The 24,859-nt window shown below is 34.4% G+C and overlaps 1 protein-coding gene across 2 annotated transcripts in view; it reads right to left on the reverse strand.

Moving 5' to 3' along the window:
* The window catches only part of LOC141550619 (solute carrier family 12 member 2), a 105,693-nt gene that overhangs the window by 79,517 nt on the left and 1,317 nt on the right, over positions 1–24,859 (reverse strand). The gene's annotated exons all lie outside the window — the stretch shown is intronic.

Consider the following 24,859-nt stretch of genomic DNA (forward strand, 5'->3'; position numbering starts at 1 on the left):
CTAGAAGTTAACATAAAGGGACATAAGCTAAGAAATTCTGCATTACACCAAATTTTAAAATTTGAGTGCAGTAGGACCCCCTCTCAAATATTACACTGATGGAATGAGTATGAAAATACAAAGTGGATATAGGTTAAATGTGAAAATTCTTACTTAACTCTTACATGTTCATCCAGTAAAATAAGAGTCATTTTATTCATCAATATGATAAATGGAACAAAGCAAGAAACCTTAAAATACATTGCACTAATATACAACAATTGTATTACATTGAGCAAAAGAAAACCATCAAGTTCATATTCTAAGTTTATATTCTAACAATCCAAAAATCTATTTTATAGGAATATTTAAGCTTTGTAAGGCTTATAAATGAAGGTGTGTATTATCCAAAGACACAAATTTTACTTTACCGAGTCAGCATGAATTTTTAAAATAAAAAATGTTTAAAATAAAAGTGACCATTTTTAGGTCCTTAAAATTCAAGACAAAACTTCAAAATGTTTAGAATAGTATCATTAATAAATCATTTCAAAAAGTGACCTATCCAGCAATCTCACTCATTAAGATACATCCCAGCCAAAGGAAGCTAAAAAGGGATGTAAACTAAATATTATCACAAGAGTCCATTCAGACCTTCACTCAGCTTATTTACTCTAAGTTTAGACATAATTATCACTCATTTAAGTTACCTTATTTCCTGACCAAAAGATCATAGATGGGATAAGGGAGAATGGAGAGAATGAGGAAGAAGCTAAACATAAGAATTATAAAAAGTATATGATACTTAAGAAGTTATCAGCCTGACTTTTCCCCCCTCATTATTTTTGTTCTATTGGGATAGAAAGGGAGGGGATTATGAGCAATATAAAAAATGTAACAGTAAGAATCTTCTTACCTTCACCAGATTCTGCTCCTCGCTAAAAAATGATGCTTTTATACAATCTATAAATTCAGGATTAGACCAGGATTGCAAAAAAATAGGAAGAATTTAGGACTTGGAAGGAACTGAAATGACTACAGGGAGCTGAAATGATTACAGAAAAAAATCTGCAATGGCTCTTAGTACAAAGGATACTGATTCCTTGTTCAAATATAATCTTGCTCCCAAGAACCAAAAGTTTTTTGCATTTGTTGTACTACTTTAAATTCTAATAAATATAGAGATTTATTTGATTTAATAAGCAGTGTGATATGAAAGACAGTCTTGGCTTGGAAGTCAGGGGGATTTGAGTTCATACCTGAATTTTAACTAGCTTGTGACACTGCACAAATCATTAATCTCAAATGTCCCAAGTACCTCCTTTAGGTTATGGAACACTTATTGATTACATTGGTAGAGGGCTACTGGATATAAAAAAAAAAAATCAAACAACAAGTATCTATCAAATACCTGGTAGGTGCCAAACCCTGTAGTAAGCATTGGATATACAAAGATTTTTAAAAAGTCAGAGTTCCTCCCTTGAGGAGCTTACACTTTAAAGAAGGAAACATGTACAGGCTAAGAATGTTTTGCTCATTTTTATACTTTCTGCACAAAGTCATTTTGGAAAGAAGAGCACTAGCAAATGGAGGAATGAAGGAGAATGTGGAGAAGGAGACATTAGTCTTGAAGGAAACAGGTTCTAAAAAGTGCAGATGAGAATTAGACATGGCAAGATAACCAGAGCCACGCTGGGCAATACAGCTTGTTTTGTGAGGAACAGCAAGTAGGACAGAATCTGGTTAGACTGCAGAGGCAAGTAATACTTAAAAAAAAACTGGAATGGTAACAAGAGCCATACTGAAGAACTTTAATGCTAAAGCTAACAGAAAGTTGCTGAAGCTGATTGAATATGGAGATAGCAAGGTCAAGACCTGAATTTTTTTTTTTTTAAATCACTTTAGTAGCTGTGTTTAGAAAGATGCCTAAGAGTAAAGAAAGTTGAGGCAGATCATTTCTAAAATATATAGATAATTGACTCAAATGTATAATACAAGCTATTCTCCAATTGATAAATAGTCAAAGGATACAAACAATTTTCAGATGAAGAAATTAAAACCATTTTCTAGTCATGTGAAAAAATGCTCTTAATCAGCCTTGAATTCAGGATGACCAGAGTTCAAATCTGGTCTCAGACACTTAACACTTCCTAGCTGTGTGACCCTGGGCAAGTCACTTAACCCCAGCCTGGGGGGAGGGGGGGAGAATAAAAAAGATAATGATGAACGTAGGAGGGAATGTGTTTGATCCAGCAGTATTACTACTGGACTTGTATCCCAAAGAGACCTTAAAGGAGGTAAAGGGATCCACATGTGCAAAAATATTTGTGGCAGCCCTTTTTGTAGTGGCTAGAAACTGGAAACTGAGTGGATGCCCATCAGCTGGAGAATGGTTGAATAAGTTATGGTATATGAATGTTGTGGAATATTATTTTTCTATAAGAAATGATAGGGAGGATGACTTCAGAGAGCTCTGGAGAGACTTATATGAACTGATGTAATGAAATGAATAGAATCAAAAGTATAACCAAGAGTATAATGTACACAGCAACAAGAATATTATACTATGATCAATTCCAACAAATGTGGCTCTTTTCAACAGTTAGATGATTCAGATCAATTCCAATAGTCTTGTGATGGAGAGAGCCATTTGCAGCCAGGTGAGAACCCCCAAACCACTTCTCAGAATGTTATAAAATACATAAAATACGCAGAATTACAAAAGAAATCAATTCTATTGAAATCCATTTGCTTTTCCTCAAAGTACAAGTTAATCTCTACTGATTCACTGAGCTTTATTATTAATACAAAAATATTACTTGCAGAGTAAAAATCAAATACAATACCAATATTAAGGAGCTTGTTTTCTGGTAAAGTAACTTCACAAATTATTAATGTTAATTCTTAGAATGGGTATAAAGTTACAAAAAAGTTGAAGGATGAATATCTATTACTAGCATCAGAATCATTACCAACTTCCTCACTGAAATTATTATTGCTGTGTCAAAACAAAAAAACTGTTTTTGCACACAGTGCTTCTGAATCAGTTACACTGTACAATTTCTTACTAAATGTACAATGTATACACAAAGTTTAAGATTATCACATAAGTACATTTATAATATAGCTATGTAACTCAGTTTGGGTTAGCTCTATGGAACAATCAAGTGAAAATCTCCAACTATATAAAGAACATAGTAGGTATACTATACCAGCAAATTACATAAAAGCTAATACTTAAACATTATATTTGCAAACAAACTAAAGGGTGCTATGTAAAAGGGGCTACTTTCTTCCAAAGCAATTATACCTAAATACCTAAAGGGTATTTATATATTTCCATAGATTATTTCAACTTAATTGTATTTTATTAAAATGTTTAAAAAAGGAAATAGTGGCCAATATATTTTTAAAAATAGATTGATAGCCTACACTTTAAGAAACCATCTTAGGAAATGTTACTTCCTCTTTCTGGTCTTCCGTTTCCTCATCTGGGAAATGAGTGAGTTAGTTGGCCAAGATAACCTATCTCTAAAGCTTTTTTTACCTTCCAAATTCTATGGATGCATTGATCCCATGAACTTTGGGAACAGAACTATATAGGTAGTATCCAATTTAAAAATCAAATGATAAATATAAAGATCCTGAAAAGATTAGAAAAATTATATCATGTATGCTTCTAGTTAAGGCAAGAAAGTATGCAACACAGTTTAGAAAAAGTTCCAGCGGTGCTGAAAGTTGTAAGCTTCAGTTACCTGGAAACTCTGCTTATGTGGAACATTCATTTCTTAACAAAATCAAGAAAGCTATGTCATTGTTACAACTAGTACCATATCAGCAGGTGGCTTGTTACAAAATTAAGTAGCAAAATGAGCAGCATTTGCCTCCTATATTCCTCCTATAAAAATCATTATTAGGAAAACAAGAATAGAGGTAGTTTTCTTTTTACCACATTAGCCAAAATACAAACTTACATATACCAATCTGGAGAATAAAAACATCTGAAGTAATTTATGAAGTACAGGAGACCTACAAAGAAATTCCTCTAAGGAATGTTAAATCTGCTGCTGAGGCAAGGGAATAAAGTATGGTACATTAGCAGGAGGGAGCTTAGCAGACATGTTAAGTAGCATTATACTAAGATCTCCTGAAATGATTAATGAAAAAATACTTTTCAAATCCATCATCTCAGATTACAACTGTGACACACCATGTGTTTCAATTCTTTTTCAAACCATAACAAAGTTGAAAGAAGACACATTTGGAATCATTAGACCTGGCTTCCAGTTCTGGTTCTGTCTCCTACCTGCTAGGTTATCTTGGGCAAAATATTAAATTTTCAAGAATGCTAATAGAAAGCACCATGTAAACCATAAAACATTAAATATAAAATAAAGGCTTTTCCCTCAGAAACAGCCTATTTATACAAAAAAACCAATAATCAATCTACCATTATTCTTCCTACTTTATGAAGTCATTTATTTGGAATTAATACATGTAACCATATTTTAAAAAACAGTAATTCAAGTCCCATTATTTTATGACCTTGACTGGGCTTAAATTACCTCTATGCTATCTTTTGGAAAAAAAAATCAAGAAAATTATTAATAATGTTGATCTTAATATAAGAAGGTATCAATCTTGACTACCACGGGTGTACAAATTTCAAGTTTCATAGAATTGATGCTGCTGAATTTATATTAATCAATTCATAATCTTGATTTATAAACTAAATGGAATTAGGAATAACGGTATGTGGTGATGTAAAAGGACAAATCTCACTGATAAATTTGGACCTATTAGCAGGGATTTTAATCAAACTAATCATTTCAACAAGATTGCTTAACTTTTTAATTAGATCTATTTTTGCTTTTGCTTGATCTGAGATCAGAATAGCTATCCCTGCTTTTTAAAAAACTTCAGCTGAAGCATAATAGATTCTGCTCCAGTCTGTTAACCTTTACCCTGTATGTATCACTCTGCTTTAAATGTGTTTCTTGTAAACAACATATAGCAGGATTCTGGCTCATAATCCAGTCTGCTATCTGCTTCCCTTCTTTGGGAGTGTTAATCCCATTCATATTCATAATTAAAATTACTATTTCCTGCCATTTTATTTTCCCCAAGTTATATTTTTCTTTCCTTTCTTCCTTTTCCTCCTCCCCAGTGTTTTGCTTCTGACCACCCTCCTCATCTCCTTTTATAGCCCCTCCCCCTTTCTTATACCTTTCCCTGTACTACTTCTGTTTTCATTTCTATTAGCTTCCTCCTTTCCTTTCCCTGCTATTTTCCTACAGGGTGAGACAAATTTCTATATCAAACTAAATATGCCTGATATTTTCTCTTTGAGATTGCTTAACTTCCCCCCCCCCCCCCTGAGGCTGGGGTTAAGTGACTTGCCCAGGGTCACACAGCTAGGAAGTGTTAAGTGTCTGAGACCAGATTTGAACTCAGGTCCTCCTGAATTCAGGGTTGGTGCTCTATCCACTGTGCCACCTAGCTGCCCTGAGATTGCTTAACTTTTTAATGATCTAGAAATACTATTTATACAAATGCAAGTAGAGAATACAAATGTTCTTCTCTATGGAGTGGAGGAGAGGTTGTGTTTGAATCTCTCTAAATTCCCTTAAATTTTAAGACTGATTCTGTGATTCATGAAAATAAAACAGTCTTTAGAAAGAGCATTAGAAGGATCAGTTCACAATGCAATGAAAAGAACACTGATGTCAGAGTCAGTGAATTTGGGATTTAAAATCTTGATTCTAAAACTTAGGTAATGCCTGGGTAAACCACAATGTCCAAGGAAGATTTAGTTTACTCATGTATTAAATGAGAAGCTGAACTTATATAAATATTAAGGTTCTCTTAAATTTTTAAAACATATTTATGTTTCAAAAATTGAACTAGGGCAGCTAGGTGGCACAGTGGATAGAGCACCAGCCTTGAATTCAGGAGGACCAGAGTTCAAATCTGGTCTCAGACACTTAACACTTCCTAGCTGTGTGACCCTGGGCAAGTCACTTAATCCCAGCCTCAGAAAAATGGAAAAAAAAAAAAAAAAATTTTTTTTTTTTTTTTAACTAAACTAGTCTTTCTTCAATTAATTCAATCAGAAAGGCCTAAATACCTAACCCTTTTCCCTCATGAAGGCTGGGATGTGTTAGATTCTTACTAAGTGCTAAGTCGGTACTTAACAATTCTCTAGTTCCGGCCTTTAAGGGGAGTTTTACCCCTTTGAACTTCTGAGGAGGAACTTACATATTTAAGAGGAGCAAGTTCATTGGTTGAAGTATTTCTCCCACAAGCCCCTGAGTTATTCCACGTTCATTCTCTGGGAGGATAAAAGAAGTTAGAGTCCGGAAAGTCAGTTCTGGATTGGATCAAGGAGAAGGCGTCCTGTGGATTTGCAAGTGAAGAGGACAGAGAAAAAGATTCACAGAGAAAAGAAACCTCCTCCCAGAGAAGGATTACAACTGAGAGCTAGCTGATCAGAACTTTACAGGGATGGTTTACCTCTAAAAACTTACAAAGCTGTTCGTGGGACTCTAGTAGTCCAGGGGTTAAGGCTCAAATTGCATCCTGACATAGCTTCTGGGTAGTCTCTGACCATGCAAGCTTTCTGGTGTCACTTAAAGGTAGATAAGATGTTCCCCCACATAAGAGTCTAGGCTGTCCAGACCTAGGGGCTATTCCTTCCAAGTCCAAGTGGGAGTCACCATATCCTGCTCAGAAGACCATACATGTTTCTATAGGGAAATGAAGGGAGCTATGGCCAATGTAGGAATATACTTACTGAATATCTAGAGAATGGTAAAATAAATCCATTGTTAACTACTGAATGACCTACAAATGCCTCATTCTGTGGCCAGAACAGGCCCTAACATTTAACTTACTATAAACAGATGCTACCTAACCAGTTAATCTGCAAGAAGAGAATATTAGGCAAAACATTACGAGGAGCAGTTAATTGGGCAGCAACAGTATTCTAATTTGCATTTTAGGAAGAAAACCTTAAATTGGGATTAGATTATTAGGCAGTATTGCAAAATGATAGGCAAATGTATGTGCACAATTATATATTGCCAACACTATCATTGAATCTATAGTTATTGATACCAATTTATTATTTAACCTGAAAAATAGATATTGCCCAAATTATTTACGAGTAATGATGCAAAAATATTGTTTTATTTTAAATTGAACCAAGATGTGCTTTTAATCTATAAATATCCATTTCAAATCCACAAATTCAAATTTTCATATTGCCAACATCTATATTTAGTATTAAATTAGTCTAGCATGTGCATATACACTCATCCTTGATGTTAAATTGACCAGGTTTACTATTCCTTCACAAATGGAAGTATTAACTAATTATATCATCCAAAAGATACCAACACTCCCCATCCGCGCTGTCGGCGATTTGTCATATTATGTGCAGTGCTCCCAGTACCAGACTACTCATTCAAAACAGTATTGTTTTAAAGGAATCTGATCTCTTCTTGATAACAATGCTCTATTAATTTCCAACTGAATTAATGTGAAGCTTAATCCTCAAGCAGTACAAATAAAATTCGATGATTTATTCATATTACTTTATAATGTTCCAAATCAGAACTGATGACTACAGTTAAAAGAATTGCTCAGAAATCTACACCTGGCCTGTCATATTCTTTACTCCTAGAACTGAAGTCTATCAATACTCAAACAAGGTATACCAGAATATGTTAGGAACATTAATCTGTTATGTTGCAACTGCTATTTTCAATCCCCAAACACTAACTGGTTATGTGTTTACAACACTATTACTAAAGATTAAGTATTATTTGGAGAAAACAGATCTATATTTTACATTTTAAAAAAACTATTAAGTATTCTGAATAGTAAAGTCTAACAAAATCTGATTTAAGAAAACTTACATCTCCTTTCAGAATAGAATTTTCTGAATAACTATAATGCTTTCTTTTAATTTAACAATCTTTCACAAATATACACATTAGAGATAATGTATAAGGTTTCAATCAAGCCTAGCTCTAGGAGGAGGGAAAATAAGCACTAGATGATTCAAAAATTCAATAATACTAATGCAAGAATACCAGGAAGATGTTCAGTCCAAAACTGCATAAAGTGGTCAAAGACCTACAGGCATTTGGGGAAAGGGAGTGAAGAAAAAAAATGACTAAAACCAGTATGGTTCTCTGGTAACTCCAGAATTCTAAAATAAAACAAAGATGATATAGAGTTGGAAAGATAAATTGTATTTGTTGTATTTACTTTCTTTATTTGGATTTGACTCTACACCCATGTGGAGGAGGGAAAGTAATAAATTAGTAAATGGGTACTACAGCTGAGGATCTCTTGTCCTGACCTGTGAGAATTTCAGCAGAGCTAATTCCCAGAAGGTGACTGTAAGGACTCTGCTTACTGCTCAAGTCATCTAAGAGGCCTGAAGTAGCATGATTTCCAGTATAAGGGATCTAAAACCACACTAGCTCAGGACTGAGCACAGCTGAGCATAATTCAAAGAACAAAAACTCCTCTTTGCAAAAACACCAACTCTGCTCAATTGCAGATGAAGGCAAAAAAAGGGATCAGAACCTAGCTATCCCATCCCAAAGGAGTGTGTATGCCCTTTTCCCTCTATGCTTTAGGATCTTGTAGCTAGAATTCAAACCCAGAATATCTACATCTAAATCAAGCATTTTTTTCCCCTATCATAATATTAGAATGATTCTAGTTTGGTCTCTGTCACTGTCAAAAGTGCAACTTTGGTCAAAAGTTAAAATAGACCTTGTGCATGAAAAAGAGTCTCTACAATATTCTGAACACGTACTCTATAAGAACCTACTGATGAAACATAATGCTACCTATGCTGCTTTTGCACAGTTCTGTTGCAAAATTTTTACTAATATAAGCAGAATTCTATCTCTCTGCAACTCAGTTTTATTCTAACTAAAGTCTCAGCAGAACAAGTCTCTTACTACTGTCAATTGGTCAAAAAACAATAATTTACATCCAGAAGTGTTTTAAAACTTATATAAGATATTTTCTGCATAAGAGCTTGCCTTTAGATAGCGAAAATATTGTTACTATTTTACAAATGAAGAAACTAAGTTGAAGAAAGATTTAAGTGACTAGATGATTCAAAAATTACTGAGTTTACTAGATGGCAAACTAATATCCTCTCAATTCTAAATTATTGGTTGTCTTTCCAACTATATCACAGATTCAAAAACTCAGGCCAGCTTAATTCAACATATATTAGGCTCCTACCAAGTGCAAGTCTTCATCTCTCAGCCTCAATTTCTCACTTGAAGGTTGGGAAAAAAAGCATTTATATGTCACATATCAAATATTTATGCTAAAATAAAGTAAAGCAAATAAATCCCATAGAATACAAATAGGATAAAATATATCTACTAAAAACTAGTATTATAATGGAAAACTATAAAAGTCTAATACATAAAACAGTAAAGCAAAGATACCCCTCTCCCTACTATTATTTGATACAGTTCTAAAAATATTAGCCCTAGCAATAAACAAAAGGGTAAAAAATAAAAAACATAAAGATAGGCAAAGAAGAGACAAAATTATTTCTCTCTCCTAATATTATGGCTAGGTTAAAAGTCTAGAGAATCAAAAAACTGAAAAAGCTTCTTCACAAATTTATAGACTTACAAAATAAATCCATAAAAATTAGTAATATTTCTCCTGTACAATAATCACAAAATCCTAATGGCAATAAAAAAAGGGAAGATCTGTTGAAAATAACTATAAATTACACAAAACATATGGGAGTCAATCTACACATACCTGTGTCTGTGTAGATGATTTAACATGTAAAAACTGGTGACACAATGAAGTGCCATCTAAAAGGATACTATGGCATTTGTTGAAATCAATGGAAAAATTCTTAACAAAAAAGCTATAGCATATAAAAAATACATAGATCTGTAAAGTTGGTCAAAACTTTTCTCACCTCTATTTATAATGAACTAAATGCCACTACTGGCATTATTACCTTCCCCCCCTCCACATGGATGTGGAGTCAAATCCAAACAAAGAAAGTAAATACAACAAATACAATTTATCTTTCCAACTCTATATCATCTTTGTTTTATTTTAGAACTCTGGAGTTAGAAACTTTTGAATTGTCTAAATAACCAGAATGTTTCTATTTCATTTAAAAAAACCTGTTGTCTTGTAGCATTGTAGCATCTCAATAAGATTCAGGACTACTCAAAGAGAAAAGCCTAACAATAATATTCTAATAAATAAATACATGAAAAATGCATATTGCTAACAGCTCTTTTTGTGGTAGCAAAGAACTGAAAAATGAGTAGATTCCCATCAAATGGGGAAGTAAATGAATATTACTGTTCTATAAAAAAAAAAAAAAAAAAAAAAAAAAAGATGAACAAGCTTATTTTAGAAAGGCCTGAAAGGATTTACACAAACTGATGCTGAGTGAAACAAGGAGAACCAGGCATACATAGCATATACTAACAGCAAGACTGTGCTACGATCAACTATTGGTTCTTTTCAGCATTTCAGTGATCCAAAGCAATTCCAACAAACTTTAATGGAAAAAGCAATTCATATCCAGAGAAAGAAATATGGAGACTGAATGCAAATCAACACATTATGTTTACTTATTTTTTTCCTTTTTCTTCTGTTTATTTTTTCTCTCACGGTTTTCCCCATTTATTCTGATTTCTCTCTCCCAATATGACTCATAAGGAGATGTGGTTTTAAAAAAAAGAAAGAAAGAAAAGAAAAAGAAAAATACACATTGCCCTATGACATGCTAGGTGAGAAATCTATTGGGTTAGTCCATCACAACAAAGAGTCCCACAAGTTAAAACATAACCAAGTCCTAAAGGTCCTTTGAGGCAGAAGGGGACACAACATTATTTCTTGCTCTTGGCCTAACCTAGCATGTTCCAAGACAGTATTTACAGCCTCTTGATGGGGAATCAGGGACACTTTGATTCAGGCCCTGTTCATTCCTCTCATGAGGTAGAGTTGTGGATGCCTTTTATGACACCACAGTATTTTTTTGTCAGGAAGCTATGCAGGTAAGACTTAACCAAAATCTTGACAATCAACCTTTAATTTTTAATCCCTTGCCTTCTTCAGGGGATTATACTTTTATCCCACATATTCTCTTTTCTTTATATATTCTCTCATACAGCAATCTCATGGATTCAATTACTACCTCTATGTAGATCTGTTTATCCAGCCTTAGTCACTCTCCTGAATTTGAGTCCTTGCATCACCAGCTACCCACAGGTATTGAAACTCAGTATGTGCACAACAGAATTGGTTACATTTCCCCAAAAAAGTTAGCTCCCCTCCAAACTTTTCTCTATCAAGGGCACTGCTATTATCCCAGTCATCCAAGTTTGTATTATAATGCTTCTTTCTTGCTTTCTTCAATAATTTAATTAGCTGCCAAATCTTTTAACATTTTTTTTTTTTTTGACAACATCTCCCAGAGAAGCCAAGCTCCCTTTTCAAGTCTTCCTGGCTCAAGTCTCTTCTAAATCCAAAGCATTCTCTACATAGTTGATAGTGATCACTTTTTTCTTAAAGTGTGGGTCTGATGTGTCACTCCCTCTATTCAACAACTAAAAGTAGTCTCTACTGCCTTCAAGATAAAAATACAAAGTTTGTTTTGGGGGAACATTTGACTATTCACAAAATGGACCCTTCCTTCATCTCCAATTTTAATACATTTTACTTCCTAAACTTCCATAAACTCTATATTCTAGCCATACTGACCTACTTGCTATTCCTTGACACTACATCTCCCATCTCTGTGTTTCTCATGTCCAGAAAGCTATTCTTCCCACTTTGTGATTGTCAGAATTTACTGGCTACCTTTAAAAGTCAGTTAAAAGCCACCTCTTCCCAGAGGTCTTTCCTGATCATCCTACATGCTAGTACCACCCTGAGTAAGATTGCTATGTTTTTGTTGTATTTGATCTAATTTATATGTTATCTCTTTTCCCCTCTTCCACCCCCCCCCACCCCCCCCCCCCCCCCCCCCGGCAATGAAAGTTCATCCAGGAGCTTGTTTTGCCTTTTTCTTTATATCCCTAGCACAACACTTATTACAAAATAAACAATAAATGCTGGTTCCTTGATGAATTCTTCAAAGACTAGCATACATCTTTTCCTACAACTTCCTCATTCCAGTAAGATACAATCCAACTGCTTAAGACCAAACCCCTCTCCTTCCTTAATTCTACCAGTCTGCACATTCTTTCCCATCCACTTCAAACCTATACCCACCTCCCCTACAAATAAGTTCGACTCTTATACTATCCTTGTATTTTATAATCTTTTTTCCTATTACTTCTGATCATTTCTTCTCAAACTCACATACTCTATTTTCCCACCATCAGCTCTTTCACTCTTACTTCATGTGATACTGAACAGAGCTGGAGAAAGTCTCTCATAGCAGCAGACTAGAGCCATTAGAAATTCATGTTATCTAATTATTCATGGATAGATCCAGACAATATAATACAAATGATAATACTATCTAAATTAATTTACTTATTCAGAGCCATACCAACCAATGGGATTACTTTATAGTGCTAAAGACAAAGCAAAACAACCCAATTGTATGTTGGAAAACAATTCAAAAATCTCAACATAATTGATGGAAAAAAAGTGGGAAAGAAAGGATCATTGAAGTACCAGTTCTTAAACTCTATTACAAAGTAGTATTAAATTTGGTATTAATGGAACCAATTTAGTATGCAACATACAAGAGCAAATGAGCACGGTAGAGTAGTGTTTTAAACAGAATTCACTATTCAACAAAAACTAATGGAAAAAAGTAGAAATTACATATAAATTAACATTTCATATCTTATGCCAAAATCAGCTACAGATAGGTGCATGACTTAAACACGAAGAGTGACATCAGAGGAACAATTAAAAAAAAAAATCACCTTTCAGATTAATGGAAAGGGGGAGAGTCTGAGCCCAAAGGAGATAAAAAGGATCACAATAAATAAAAGGGGAAATTTTGATTTAAAAAGATATTGCACAAATAAAACCAAATGCAGCTAAAATTAAAAGAAAAATAAATTGAGGGAGAAATCTTTGCATTGTTTCTTTGATAAATGCCACATTTCTAAGTTATATAGGAATGGATTCAAATTTATAAGAATAAATATCATTTCCAAAATGATAAGAACTCTCTGGCAAAGAATACAAATAATAGTTTTCAGAGGAAGAAATTCAAGGAATCAATAGCCATATGATCATTTGTATTAAATAGTTCTAAATCACTACTGGTTAGAAAAATGTAAATTGAAATAACTTTTAAGGTTTTACCTTATACCTATCAATGAGCAAAATTGACAAAAAAAGGAAAAATGACAAAGACTAAAAGTGGCTACGGTGAAATAAATAAATTAGCACACTAATGAGAAGCTGTTAACTTGTCCAACCATTCTAGAAAGTAATTTGAACTATGCCCCAAAACTTATTAAACTGTGTATATCCTTTCATCCTATTACTATATTTACTACTATTATATTCCTAAGAGATCAAAGAAAGGGAAAAGAACTCAAATATGCCAAAATATTTAGCTATTTTTTTTTGTGGTGGCAAAAAACTGGAAACTTGAGTACCAGTAAACTGGGGAATAGATGATCAAATTATATTAAAATGAATGTGGTAGAATACTATTGTACTATAAGAAATGATGAAGGGATTGGTTTCCAAGAAACTTGAGAACACTGATACAGAGTGAAGTAAGCAAAAACAAGAGAATAATCTATACGAAAAAGAATACTTAAAGAATGATTGGATCAGTTCATAACTCCACCAACAATGTGTTAGTGTCCCAGTTTTCCCACATCTCCTCCAAAATTTATCATTCTTTTCCCTGCTGTTTTAGACAATCTGAGAGGTGTATAATGATACTTCAGAGTTGTCTTAATTTTGCATTTTTCTGATCAAAAATAATATAGAACATTTGACTAGAAATGGTTTTATGCTATGAGCCAGAACTTGAAACAAGGTGCTAAGTCAGTGGAATTGATAGAGACAATAGTTATCTAATTTAGCATGGTGCTTAACAGTTCTCTAGTTCAGTACATGTACTTAGTACTTACTATAGTTTTACAGATTCACACCTTTAAGAGAGCATATATAAGGTAGGAGCCTCAGCCAGGATTCAGTAGGGGTGATTCAGAAGCCAGAGAAGGCAGGAACTCAAGCTCTTGCAACCAAGGAGAGAGCTAGGTCTCTATGAAAGCTAACCCAGGCTGCAGGAAAGGAATTCTTAAATCTTTAGAAATTGTCTTTAAGTTTCACTTTTAAAATATATAGAGAATTGACTCAAATTTATAAGACTTCAAGTCATTCTCTATAGATACTGCTGGATCACAGGATATACACAATTTGATAGTCCATTTGGCATATTGTAATATTCTCTCTAAAATGTAATCTTCTCTTGTTGGGGTTTCTTAGGGTCTCTGGAGGCAGTCTTCCTTTCAATTCAGTAATCACCACAAGTGCAGCCAGAGATTAAGGTCCAAATCCTTTATAGTCTCTTTCCAAGTCCAGTTCACTGCCAGGAGTTTTGACTTTTGTCTTACCACTGAAGGAGAAAGCAATTCAAGTGCAAGTCTTCATCCATCATGATGTCATTGGTTCTTTTGGAAAACAAAGGACTGACAACAGTATTTTCATATCATCTCTACACTAGAGTGATGAAAAAGGCCAACCACTCTCTATATAGCATTAATCCAATGCTTTCACTTTTCCTAACAAATCCCACCCCATTTTCTTCCTAATCTTTCATTTCTACCTATTTGCTAGTTGCTTCCCTGCTGTTTACAAACATTTCCAACTTTTTCCATTACTAAAAATCCTTATCAAATCCTATTATACCTGTCAACTGTTATGCTTTATGTGCTCTCTCCCACTAGGCTAATCGTTTTATATAAATTGTCTGCATTTTATGCCTTTACTTCCTCTTCTTACTGCCTTCAAAACTCTCTGCAACCTAGCTTCCAACCTTAATATTTACTTCAAAACTACTTCCTCCAATTTCTCAATATTTTTTTTCTCAATATTCTTGATCTCTTTATAGCAAAACTTCTTATACTGTGGTTTGTAAAACCATATGGAGTCTCATAATGTGGGGGTTGCAGAATTATGATTTATTATCAGTAAATGTTTGATTTGTATAGATATTTTATATACCTATATACCGAGAGACATGTAAAAATCTCTCGGGTAAAAGAATGGGAAAGTTTAAGAAGCCCTGCTCTATAGCATTTGATACTATAGACTCTCCACTTATTCCTTGGGTTTTCATTACACCAATCTTTTGGTCTTTTATCATTCTGACTGCTCCTCAGTTTTATTTTCTGGCATTTGATCTATCTGACATTTACTAACTGTGAATATTCCTCAAGACTGTCCTACAGTCTCTTCTTTTTTCCCTTTATTTATATTAATCTTACTTGGTGATCACATTAAATTCCATGAGTTCAAGTACCTTTAAGTAGAGATGATTCCCAGATCTATTCATCTAGTTTTAGTCTCTCTTCTGTGCTCTATTCTTATATCACCAACTACCTATTGGACATTTCAAACTAGATGTCTCCTGGACACCTCAAATTTAATTTGTATAAAATAATTATTTGTCCCCCACCAATTTTTTTTTTTTTGCCCCAAGTCTATTTCCCAAATTTTCTGAAGTGATTATTCAGGTACACAGGCCAAATCATGAAACTGGTCAACTGAATAAACTTCAACAGTTCCCTATTACTACTAGGATCAAATATGAACTATTATTTGGCATGAAACACTGGATTTAAGAAGGGTTAGGAAAGCCTTCCTGTAGAAGTCAGGATTTTAGAAGGGACTTAAAAGAAGCCAGAGGGTGAGAAAGAACAATCTAGGCATGGGGAACAGTTAGAGAAAATACCCAAAGCCAAGAGATGGAGTGTCTTGTTTGTGGTGCTTCATGGAAGTCAGTGTCACTGGATCAGAATACATGTTGGGGAGTAAGGTGTAAGAAGACTGAAAAAGTAGGAGGGGGCTAAGATAGAAGTATTTTGCATTTGCTCCCAGAGGCAATTCAAAGTCCCTGGAATTTATTGAGTAAGAGAGTGACATAAACAAACTTGCTAAAATTTAGGAAAATCAAGTTATAGGGTGAATGGAGAATGAATTGGAGTGAAGAGAGACTTGAGGCAGGCACACTCACAATTAGTCTATTGCAATAATTAAGGCATGAAGTGATGAGGGCCTGAAGTAGGGCTATGGCAGTGCCACAGTAGAGAAAGGGATAGATACAAGAGTCATTGCAAAGATAAAATTGATAGCCTTTGTCAATAGCTTGGATAGCATGGGGGATGTTGAGATAGTAATCAACTTGGTTTATTTACTCTATGATTGAAAGATACTGAAGAGACACTTAAAGTCCAAGCAAAAGACAAGCAAGGTTCGAACTAGAGTGGTAATGTTAAATAGGAAGGAGGAAATGGATGTGAGAGAATTGTGGAAGTTAACTGACAGGATTTGGTTGTAGGGGTGAAAAACCTGAAGATGAAACAGAGGTTCAGTAGCTGAAGCATTGTGCTACCATGAATAAAAATAATATAGGAAGATAAGAAGGCTTAAAAGAAGGTGAAGAATCCAGTTTTAAACATGTTGAGTTTAAGGTAGCAACAAGTTATTGAGACAAAAATATACAATAGGCAGTTGAGGTAGACCAGAGCTTGCAGGAGAAACTAAATATGGATTTATAGCTTCAGAAATCATTTCCATATGGGTAATAAAAGCTGAACTAATAAAACAAATGAGTTTACCAAATGAAAGCTGTGAAAGGGGGAACAAAAGAGCCCAGAATGAGACTTAGGAGAAATATACACTTAAGGGAGCAGGAAAAGAATAATTCAGGTAAGAAGACTTTAGGAATGGAAGGTTAGGAGAACCAGAAAAGAAGTGTTATAAAAGCCAAGGGGGTAAGGAAAGTATCCAGGAAAGGAAGATATCGAAGAGGAGAAAGATCAATGAGAATGTGGTCTAATTTAAAAAAAAAAAGCCACTGACTGGATTTAGTAATTAAATGGCTGTTAGTGACTTCTGAGAGAGCAGTCTGAAGCCCAGTGCAAAGGGGTGAGGAGAGAAAAAGAGGCAATGAAATATTTTCTCTTCACATTTTCTTTATCTAGCAAGAGCAAAGAGGGAGAAAAGATAAAAAAAGTTAATAGCTTAGATATCTTAGTCTATCCTCTTTAGAGACTAAAAACTCTTTGAGGACAGAGTCTTTCTTTCTTTCTTTTTTTTTTTTTTAATTTGTATTCCTTAAGAGTTTAATAGACAGGCAAGAAACTGGAAACTGAGTGGATGCCCTTCAGTTGGAGAATGGCTGAATAAGCTATGATATATGAATGTTATGGAATATTATTGTTCTGTAAGAAACAATCAGAAGGATAATTTCAGAGAGGCCTGGAGAGACTTCCGAACTAATGCCAGATGAAGTGAACAGAACCAGAAAATCATTGTACATGCCAACAACAGATTATAGGAAGATCAATTATGATGGTATTATGATGGAGAGAGCCATCCATACTCAGAGAAATGACTGTGGGAACTAAGTGTGGATCACAAAACAGCATTTTCACTTGCTTACATTTTGTTTTCTTTCTTATTTTTTTCCCTTTTTGATCTGATTTTTCTTGTGCAGCATAATTGGATAACTATATATACATATTTTTAAAAGAGTTTAATACATAGCATGGTACATAAAAAGCATCTAATAAATTATTGTATTGTAGATAATATACTGTGAAGAGAAATGAAGGGTATCAGTTGAAATTGAATGATATATGCCTATATGTTTGGTTCATTTGTAAATTTGGGACTTCAAGTAATTACTTCATGCCTCTTCCCCTACTCTATCTCTCTAAAATTTAATGGATTTGTAGGATAATTAATCTCTTTGGTTTTAGTGTTCATTAGGAAAAAGCATTTTTAAACCTTCCAGACAAGTAATAGGCACTGTATAGAATAGGGGTATATAAAGACCAAAAAAGAAGGAAAGGAGGAATAATACCTGACTTGCCTTCAAGGAGTCTAATTAAGTGGAAATAGTTATGTTGCCAGAAAAGTAAAACTGGAAGTCATTCACTTTGCATTTATTATCTACTTATATGCCAGGAGTTGTTTTAAAAGTTAAAGATACCAAGAAAGGCAAAACAGTCTGTTTTTTTAGGAGCTCATTCTAATGAGGAAGATAACATACAAACAACTATGAATAACTAAGATAGATAAATAGATAGGAGATAAATTTGGGATAGCCACAGAAAAAGGCTATAAAATTAAGGAGGGCTAGGAAAGGATTCTTGCAAATACCTAAAGTAATTTCTTGTGGGAGAAGGCCACTAGCCACTGGGAGACTAATGTATTTTTCTTGTAGGAAGTGGCATCTATGCCACTTTAACTTGTGCCCATCTAAAGTAAACTAAGTATCCTAAGAAATAGAGGAAAACAAGGAACATAGACCAGGAAGACAAAGGCACAGGGTCAAACAAAGCTGGAAAATCTGTAGAGGGATCAACAAAGAAGGTGGTCAACTCACAGAGTGCACAAAGGAAGATAATAAGCCTAGAAAGAGAGAAGGTAAGCAGATTATGAAGAGTTTTAAAATGCTAAATGAAGAAGGTTGCATTTGATCCTAAAAACCAAAGAAAGCCAATGCAGCTTCTTGAGCAGGTAAGTGGCATAATAAGACTCAAACTTTAGAAATGTCAATTTGGTAATTTCGTGGAGAGTGAATTAGCAAAGAAAAAGTTTGGAGGCAGGGAAAAAAATTAGGAGTAATTAGAGGTGATAAGGGCCTGAACCAGGAGGGATCCAAGCTCTAATATTAGTGGAATCAACAAAACCTGGAAAGTGAATGGATAAGAGTAAAGAAGAGAGAAGAATGAATAATGAAAGACAACTTGGCACAGCAAGGAGAGAGCTTGACTTGGACTCAGGAAAACCAGGGCTCAATTCCCTTTCAAACACTCACTAGCTAAGTGACCTCGGCAAACTACTCACTCTCTAGGCTTTAGTTTCCTTGTTTGTAAAATGAGGAGTTAGATTTGAAGCCCTCTAAGATTGCTTCCAACTCTAAATCTATTGTCCTGTGAGGCTGTGAATCTATGTGAATAAAAGGCTGTCAGATACACCCAATTGGAGCTAAGGAAAATGGGGATGATAATGAGATCCGTTCTGAATATAGTGAGCTTGAGATGCCTATTAAACATCGTCAGAAATGTCCAATAAGCAGTTGGTGACAGGCTCCAATTCAGATGTATAGGACATTTGTTCAAACAATCACCACCCAGGGTTTGGAATCAAAACCTCTTAACAGGAGCTTTCCCCATTGTATAATATTTCTACCATTAAAAAACAGAACAGTTATTTCAATGTTACAATTTAATTACAGGTTCAGATATATTTCAGTTAAGTATGGAGCCAACTCAAATAGCTGCTATACATTTTCAAGTACACATTACATATAAAATAATAGGGACAAATGCCAAAATATTATTAAGGCACTTCACAAGAATATATTTTAATGAGATACTTTACACTTTAATGAGATACAATGGTATTCAAAATACAACCAGGTATGTGAGAAGAAGAAAGGAGCAGATATTGATTCAAATTTTGATTACACATATGAGATTATCTTTTAAAATTCCAAACTGAAATTTTGTATTGTCACCTAAATATTACTTGATTTCCTCTTTACTGTCAATGGATCAGAGGATGCAAATTATTTTCATCTTAATATAATATCTTACATAGATGTGGTAGATGATTAAGTGACTTAAACACTACAATGTACTGAAAATAAATTTAGTCTTTGGTGACTAAGGGTCTTACTAACATCTTATAGTCTTCATTCTTATTATCAATTATTCCAGAAGTCTCCTATAGTTATTGGAGATTAAGCGACATATTTTAGAAGTTCTTCTGACCTCAGTTTGATTTTCTTAAGCTTTGTATTTCTTCTATAAGGGGTACAGAATCAAAATGTCTCCTCAAAATTGCCTGTCCTCTTAATTTTTTTTATACCTTCACTGATGACATCATCCAAGTTAAAAAACTCAGTCATCTCTGCCTCACTATTTAGTAGCAAGTTTTGTTAATTGTATTTCTGAGAAATCTCCTCAAAGGGTACTTATCTCATTTGTCCCTCCCTTTTCCAATGAAAACTGCCTTGTTTAGTTTAGTCTTCAATTTCTTAATTGAACTACTCCCAACAACCTGACTGGTCTCCTTGCCTCTAACCTCTTCCCCTTATAATCTGTCCTTATAATGAGGTCAATCAATTGACAAACAAGCATTTAATAAGGGCCTGCTATGTGCCAGATATGCATGCCAAAATCAGCTTCCCCATACATAAAAACTTTCAGGTGGCTTCCTAGTGTGTATTAAAAGATATAGATTCCTAAGACTGACCTTCAAAATCTGTTAGGATTTTTACAAGGTGCTATAAGTCACTGGAATGAATAGAGACAATTGATTTGATCCTACAAGGAGATGTTATGGGCCAGAACTTGAAACAAGGTACTGAGTGGAATTGAGGAGACAATGATTAAATCTAATTTAGCATTAATTTAATCCTACAACAAATAATGGTTTCCTAGTGATGAAATGATTGGTATATACTCAGTGTGCACCATATAAGCAAGAAACTCTCAGGGCCAAGCCCACAGAAGCCCACAATCCCATACTCTTGGAGGCAGAGTCAAAATTTCATTCCCACATCTACCTTCGTGCTGGCTGGAGGCTTTGGATTCAGAGGGAGCTAGAGACTGAAGCTTGCTGGAGACATTCTGACAGGAAAAGATACAAGACTTGAAGGACACAATATAGGATCTGGACTGCATGTTAGGATTATTGAACTGGAACTAAAGCCAAGGCTGCCTCTCCAGAAGCTCCCCAAGAGATCTGCCCCCAGACAACGATCTACAATTTAGAGACAACAGAATATTACATTTTGGCTAACAACGTGGTTTGACAAAGACTTTTGCTTATCCTGACTCTAGCTGATTCTGAGCTCTTCAGGGAGTAGACGGGACTTTACAAAAAACCTTCCTCAATATTACTCCAATTTCCTTTTAACTGGCCTTATTTCACCTTATTGTATGTTAGTATTTCATTTTATCTCTCCATACTTGCCTGTTCCAAACCAACTGGGATACCTCTTTCCCCACCTTTCTGCATTGCCCTCCCCTTTCCACTGTGCAGACTGCCTCACCCTGCTTTTTGAACTCTTCCTCTTCTTTTAAGGCACACTTCAGGTACACCTGACCTAACTATCACTCCTTCCCTTTTCAGACTTTTACACTGCTAGGGACTTTTACTATCCAAATATTTCAATTTGAACTATACATTATACATTTTTATTACTTTGCAAAATTTGCTCCATGTTTTGTACATGTCAGGTGGATTACTATTACTAAAATGATAGGTCTCTGTTTTCATGGAGAAATGTGAGGTAATTAGAACTTTGCAATTTCCAAAGCACAATCCAGAGCCTGCTTTCTTTCTCTTTGATTCTGAGCCCAAAGTCAAAACTGGGCAACTAGTATAGTTTGGTCTGACTATCCACACTGGAAAGATAAAATGGATGAGGACAACTCTTAAATAGTTAACAAGATAGCTTTGAGAAGATTATGAAACATTTTGTGGGTTGGTGCAACCAGTACAATATCATGTATCAACAGGAGCATCTGGAGTACTTTACCATCCACAGGGAAATGTTTCTATAAGATGGATTCAGAGGGTTAATAAAACATTTGCATGTTTTGAACAAGCTACAACACATACTAAATGAGTAAACCTTCAAAGAATAAGAGTAAAAGATGCATAAGGGAAAAACAGAAAAAAGATGAGAGGTCATGTGGCAAGAAAAAACAGGTAGAAATAGTGCTCTGCTGGGTATAGTGGCACATGCCTGTCATCCTAGATGGTGGAGAGTCTGGAATCACCTGAGAAATGTAATTCTGAGTTACTGAGTTCCCTATGAAATGATTGAGGAAATAAAGGTTCAAACTTCCAGGAATATTATTTATTAAGCAACTGCCTCTAACAAATCAGGATCAGTCCTCCTCAGCTTTGGGCTGGAACCCCAATACGGGGGAGACAGATTGATCTAGAATTGAATAAGAAAGGGTACTGAGCTAGCTCCAGAATTGAGTCACAAGATAGAGTCAGTGTGGTTCACTCAATTCCCACCACCAATGGATTTTTAAATTCCCTCACCGAATAGGGATAAAGTGGACTGGATGTTTCCACCAATATTGTGAGACTGTGGGAACAGAGGGGCATAAAGCTAAGAAAAGACGAACTGACCCAAGTCACAAAAACAGAACAGGACAAAGCTTCTATGGAAATTATTAGAATTAAGTCTGTGAATGGCCCTGTACTTCAAGGTCTAATGAGATAAAGATTCAGTGAGAAAGGAAGGGGAAAGGGAAGAGAAAAGGAATAGGGGAGGAGAGGAAGATAGGAAGAAATGAAGGGAGAAGCAGAAAGAAAAAGAAGGGGAAAACAAAGGGAAGGAAAGAAAAGGGAAGGGAAAAGAGAAGGGGGAAAAAAGGAAAAGAAAGGGAAGAGTAAGGAAAAGGGGAAAGAGAAGGGAATTATAAACATCCGAGATTGTCATTTCATCTTTGTATTTCCCAGTACCTTGAAAAATAACTCAATAATTGCTTTTAAAATTTAACTACAAAAATTCTATTAAATTCTGATTTGGGACACACTAAGAAGAAAAGTAAGAATTTTTCACCATCTCAAAACCAATTTTCTCTACAATCAACTCTACATCAGGAAAAGAGCACTCAAACTAATATAATTCCTAATGCAGGGAAAATTGTTAAATCCCTGAGTTTTAAAAAGTTTCTTTCTGGAGTAAACAGGACAGATTAAGTGCTATTTTCTATGAATGCACAGAGGACAAAAACAATCATCATATATAGACAAGTTATTTTTATACATCCTTGGAAGTTTAAAAACATGCACTGTTAAATTTGAAAATAACATTTACTTATGAAGAACAAAGCATCAGCAAACTATCATTTAATCTGTTTGCTAAGACTAACTACACAATGACTTCTTCAATCTGTAGTTTTATGACTAAGTCACTTCCTCATCTCCTGTCTGTGGGTAGATCCATAGGTGGAAAGTAAGGAACCATAAATAATTATTGAAGTAGGTAATCTACTTGGAGAAACAGTTAACTAACTTTATACATCAAGTTAATTTCAACAACCTGCTTGAACCTAGACCTAAAGAATCACATTTTAAAAAAATGTTGGCTTAGAAAGGGAAAGGGGAAGAAAAGATGTTTTCAAATACACAATAAAAAGTTCAAATATTTTTGAAAAATAATTTTTAAATATGTCAAAAATAAAGCACAAAGGGCATTTTTATCTCTTCTGAAAGATACAAGTCTGATAGCTCAATTAAAACAACACAAATTTTAATCTGAAAGAGTTTAAGAGTTTCTCAAGGAAAAACTTAAGGAGAATTAAGACTTTTGAACTAAGTTATCACACACCAACAATGAATTAGAAATTCACTTTTATGATACTTTTACAATAGTACATTCAATGCAGAGGCAAGCATCACGCTAATAAACCAATCTGTTACATGTCCATCAGAAAAAAAAAAAAAAAAAAAACCAAACCAAAATGAGAAAAAAGATGGCAGAAGTGTGAAAAACAAAAAAGATTATTATAAATTCTTGATAACTAAGGATGCAAACATATCAGAAAGGTCACAACAAAAAATAAACAGTAATCTAAAGCAAAATAATTTTAGGTTTTTAAACAACTAGTTAGAAGAAATGGGGTCCTCCATAACTATTCCAGGCTGTAGGAGGATAAAAAGAGCCACACACTACCCTAGATACTTACCCTAGAATGCTGAACACATGAAATATTTTGAGTCAAGGGGCTTTCATATTGTTTGGATTTAAAGTATTTACATAAGTTGATAAAAGTTTAGTTTCAACCAACCATGATTTCTTCCCAAGGCTAAATGTAAAAATAGATTTTTACATATGCTTAATTCAGTAGATATGAATAACAATCTAACAGAAGAATGATTTTAAGATAAAGATCCGTGCCCTTAAGGGATAAAATTTTATATTCATTACTATAGAATGCCATATAAATCACATTTTACTGGGAATACAAATCAACAATTGATAGACAAAATACTAAGGTTTAGAGCACAATACATAGTTTATACAAAGGATAGCATACCCTCACCATCTCTCCCTCACACCTCACCCCCATCCCTCAACCCTCAAAAGCTTTTCTGGATAGTTTTCATACTGAAAGCTAGTTTATCCTTCTCTAGTAATTAATAATAAATAAACAAATTTGAACCAAATATTAAACACGTGTCCTGCATCCAAACTCACCCTAAATAACATAGGCTTACCGTCAAATGTGTTTAATTTATCAAGAACAGCATGTTCTAAGACTTTAGATTTCTGAGATCTTCAGCACATTCAAGCTTCAAAGAAGTGGTTTTTAAAAATAATTCCTATGCCACTTACACACCCAGTCCGATTCCAAATTTTAGGGCTTAAGTAACTCCACGTTCTCAAGTAGGACAAATCCTAAATGATTTAGCTGAGCCATAAAAACTATAAATAGGGTACGAACTTTAAATTGTTCCTTTTCCTTTTGCATTGTATCCTTGACCAACTGACCCTACTTTTCCGGAACAAAAAAAAAAAAAATTAGATTTATAGTCATTCTGAGGATTAGATTAGTAGTTTCAAGACAAGTGAGTTAACAGAAATAAACCATATGGAGCT

The sequence above is a fragment of the Sminthopsis crassicaudata genome, chromosome 1 (genome assembly GCF_048593235.1).
Source record: "Sminthopsis crassicaudata isolate SCR6 chromosome 1, ASM4859323v1, whole genome shotgun sequence".
In the NCBI taxonomy this organism is placed as follows: domain Eukaryota; kingdom Metazoa; phylum Chordata; class Mammalia; order Dasyuromorphia; family Dasyuridae; genus Sminthopsis; species Sminthopsis crassicaudata.